General features: G+C 37.3%; 1 pseudogene; it reads right to left on the bottom strand.

Annotated features, from left to right (window-relative positions):
• Window positions 1-1691: 1691 nt before the first annotated feature.
• On the bottom strand, window positions 1692-3090 carry LOC105888406 (annotated as a pseudogene).
• Between the last annotated feature and the right edge of the window lie 1650 nt (window positions 3091-4740).

Here is a 4740-nt window from a genome sequence, read left to right as displayed (position 1 = left end):
AATGCTCATCATCCTTAATCATCAGAGAAATGCAAATCAAAACTACTTTGAGATATCATCTAACTCCAGTAAGATTAGCCCACATCACAAAATCCCCAAACCAGAGATGTTGGTGTGGATTTGGAGAAAGGGAACACTTCTATGTTGCTGGTGGGAATGCAAATTAATATGTTCCTTTGGAAAGATGTTTGGAGAACACTTAGAGATCTAAAAATAGACCTGCCATTCAATCCTACAATTCCTTTTCTAGGTATATATCCAGAAGACAAAAAATCACATTATAACAAAGATATATGTACCAGAATGTTTATTGCAGCCCAGTTCATAATTGCTAAGTCATAGAAAAAGCCCCAAGTGCCCATCAACCCATGAATGGATCAATAAATTGAGGTGTATGTACATCATGGAATATTATGCAGTCTTAAGAAAGATGAAGACTTTACCTCTTACATGTTTACATGGATGGAGCTGGAACATATTATTCTTAGCAAAGTATCTCAAGAATGGAAGAAGAATTATCCAATGTACTCAGTCTTACTATGAAACTAATTTATAGCTTTCTTATGAAAACTATAACTCAGTTATAGCCCAAGAAGAAGGGGAGAGGGGAGAAGGAGGGGAGGGGGGGAGGATGGGCTGAAGGAGAGTAATTGGTGGGACCACACTTACGGTGCATCTTACAAGGGTACTTGTGAAATTTACTAGATGTAGAATATAAATGTCTTAACACAGTAACTAAGAAAATGCTATGAAGGTTATGTTAACCAGTTTGATGAAAACAGTTCAAATTGTATATAAAACCAACACATTGTACCCCATGATCACATTAATTTACACAGCTATGATTTAATATTTTTTAAAAAAAAGAATGCCCCCTCATCAATATGTAAACACCTGATCAGACTGGGATACACATTCTTTTTCTTTTTTTCATTTTCAAAAGATAATTTATTTCAGTGGTAAAAAATTAAAATATGACTGTGAAAGTAGAAATATGGAAAAATATTTAAAACGTGCAACAGTATATCTTAAAGTTAGTTAAGCACTAAAGTTTATGCTCAACTTCTGCTTGAAACACAAACCAGCACTTTATACATTACTAACTACACTGGAAAAAACACATACTGGAAATTTCAATTAATCGTTATCATTCAAAAACAGGTTTGTATAACTGATGAGGCCCTTTTGAAAATGTAAGTACAAATTTTGGGGATGCATTCTTTGAAGTTAGCCTCACTTGACAGACTCATAAATCTATCACCCAAAAGTCACAAAGTTAAGCCGTTACTAATCCATCCTTATAATTAGATGAACATGGAGAATGTATGTACTTTTTGGATTTTAAAAAAATTAGATACTGCATTGGTATATAAGCTGATAAAGTCCCTTGAAACTTTGTTTCCACCAGATGGGTTTCAAATCCAGTGACCGAACACAGATGAAGAACTATCGAATGAATTCTATCCATCTTGTCCCCAAAGTTTTACTTACAATTAAAATACAGGTATTATTTTCATGTAGGACATACAAAAAGAATTAGAATATGTTTGGATAAAGAGGGTAGTGAACTCTTCAGGAACTATGGTTTGCAGTTTGCAGAATAAGATAATCTTCTCTAGGAAGAATAATGCCAACATAGCAGCACTATATTCACCAGGAATCTCCCAATGTATTAATCATGTGCCAGTAAGTCAGACCTTCTGATGGCTCACAACATCATTCAGCTTACCTTTAATCTTCAGGAAGTGTCTCTTGAACTCCAATCCATCACCCTTAGAAAATCAGAAGCCAACCAATACCTTCTCACCCATTTCTACCAAATTCACTTTGAAAATGAGTTTATTGTTTCTCCTATCGGTTGTTGATACAGTAACCTAATTAATACAACTCTTCTTCCATTTATAGTCCAACTTCTCACAAGTCTCTTTCAAGCATTGATAAGATCTGTCTGCATCCAATTTGATAAAGAATTGTGTCATTCTTTTAACCAGGCACTGCCAGGGGTTCTGTGAGGATCCCGGGGGGTACCAAGTAACTGACTATTCAGAAACATATGATCAGGACATGTGGGTAGGGGAAAACTGATTCCTTGCACCAGTTTATCAATGTATGAAGAACTGGCATCCCATAAGGACAGACTTGTCCGTGCTTCTGGCTGGGAGCTGGAGTACTTCACATTTTCTTCACTAGAACTATTAGATGGAGAGAAGTCCAAATTGGATTGAATGTGCTTGGAAAATCCACTGGGAGAGTTTGACACACCATCTGAAGTGACTTTGGGCCTCTTTGCCCCTTCCTTGCATGGTTTATTGTACCATCTATCTTTTTTGGTACCTGGGATGGTAATGCTTGCTGATGGATTCTCAACTAGTATTCTATTCAGCAGAGCTAGAGGAACAGAATCACTATTTTTCCAAGGGTTGAGGTATGATTTTTTTTTCTTTCCAGTCAGAATATTCCTGAAAACTATCACTAGGCTGGTCCCATAGCAGTTCTTCAGCCAACATTCCACAGGACCAAATATCAACTGGTTCTGCATGAAATTATTTTCTCTTCAGAAGTTCTGGGGCAACATAAGGTAAAGTATCACACATCTTGTTCAACAAATGTTCCCAATTATTATGTCAAAACACTGTTGCCAACCCAAAGTCTGAGATTTTGAGGTTATCCCTTTTATCCAATAGGAGATTTTCTGGTTTAATATCCCTGTGAGTTATTCCAAGACCATGTTGATAAACCACTCCTGCCATGAGTTGATGGAAGAACCTCTGAGCATCCTGTTCAGGCATGCCTATGTCTGGTTCTATTCTGTCAAAAAGCTCTCCCGCACTACAGTACTCCAGAAACAGATATTGAATATTGTCTTCTCACCTATGAGCATAGAATTTCACCACATTCTCATGATTTAGCATTTTATTGATACATATATTTTTTAATATTTTCTGGATAGTCTATGGCATGCTTCTTATCTACAATCTTCACTGCAACTCCTTCTTCACTTATTCTATTCACAGCGAGTTGAACTTCTCCATAAACACCTTTTCCCAGGGTTTGTACCAAGTCCCAGTCCTCCACAAAGGGCACTGCCATGACTCCTCCCAGCATCGCAGACAGGTCTTTAAAGCAAAAGCAAGTATTCAAAACTTAGCCATTTTCTCGTGTAAATCACAATCCCTATCCCCACGCACACCAAAGGCTGAAAGTCTACCCTCATGAAGACAGAGGAAATTTAATAGTGTGGTGAGGAGTTGTGGAACAAATGGTTTCTAGGGAATGAAAGGGGGAGAAGTGGGAGAGTGAGGGTGTGGGGAAGAGAGTAAGGAGGTATGGGGGGGGAAGCTGCCTGCAGCAGTGCCTCCATGCTACTTGCTCGGTTCCAATTCCACCCCACCCCCAAAGGCAGGATGCATGTTCTTAAAATAATCATGAGCAATGAGATTACTGGTGAAAAATTTCCTGAAGCAGGCCTTGAGTTGAATGGTTTACAACTCCCAAATTTCAAGGGTTTACAATGTGGGGATATTTCTCATTCATTTTATGTATTGGTGAGAGTCAATATTCTTTATGTTATCTTTATCCATGTGTCTTGTGTTACTACCATGACAAAGAGATAAGATTCATGTGGAACTAGGAATGGCATTTAAAGTTTTCTGTTCAGATGTGGAAGCCTTCACTGTTACTCAACTTCCATTTGCCAGAGCAAATCACAAAGTAAAGCCTGACATCAAAGAAATGAGGACAATCTTCTCCTTTATTTCCAGGTGTAGTGATTTTATAATAAGGTTTTATATATGATTAGATCTGTGTTTGGCTTCCATATTATGCCCCTGTATTAGTGAGCCTTTTACTATTATAATGACATGTAAAAGATAACCACAAAATATTAGAGACATAAAAATGTAAGCATTTATTTCACACACGCTGCAGACCAGCACGGTGATGAGTTTAGGTTGACTGTATGTGATTCTTAACCTCTTGGAGGAACTTAAGAGGCAGCTACTACTCAGGGCATGCTTATTTCATAGTGGGGATGACAGGTGATGGGTGACACTTTCAGAAGGAAGCTGCTTATAGAATAGGCTGGGAACCATAATATTCCCACTGTCACCCATATTCCATTTGCCAAGTCACATGGCCAAAGCTGGTGTCAAGGGGCCAAGAGAATTCAATCTTTCCTTGTAGATCATATAGGTATGCTTGTGTGGGAGTGAGGGTTTGGGGTAATATTTTCTGACTAATAATCTAATATATACAAATTCCATTTACTTATTGAGCAAATATTGTATGGGCACTAACTATATGTCAGACATAAAAGCAGGATTTTAAAATATAGTTGACCTACAAACGATGCCAGAGTTATTGGTAGTGATCCCACACACATTTGAAAATCTGTATATAAGATTTAAGTGGAAGTGGATTATCATAAAGTTGTTCATCCTGTATTCATGTTGAATTGGCTGAGGTAGAGAAGGAAGAAAAAGAGTTGAAACATGCATACATATGTATATATATGTTATGCTGTCATGCTGAGGAAAAAGTAAAATGGTAGCATAAGGCACCTAGGTAGTAGCTGCTTTTATATTGGCAGAATAAGGACAAATTCTCTATTAAATTAACATTTCATTAGAGGTGAAAGAAATTGATGGATATAGCTATTCATATTTCTTGTAGTAAAGGGTTCGAACCAATTGATCTGGATTAACAACTGAAGAAGGAACTTCGCTAGACTCTAAAAAATTT

Source organism: Otolemur garnettii, unplaced genomic scaffold (assembly GCF_000181295.1).
Source record: "Otolemur garnettii isolate 467f Iridium unplaced genomic scaffold, OtoGar3 scaffold00395, whole genome shotgun sequence".
NCBI lineage: Eukaryota > Metazoa > Chordata > Mammalia > Primates > Galagidae > Otolemur > Otolemur garnettii.
The sequence above is the reverse complement of the archived record's forward strand: the minus strand, read 5'-3'. Positions and strand labels throughout refer to the sequence as shown.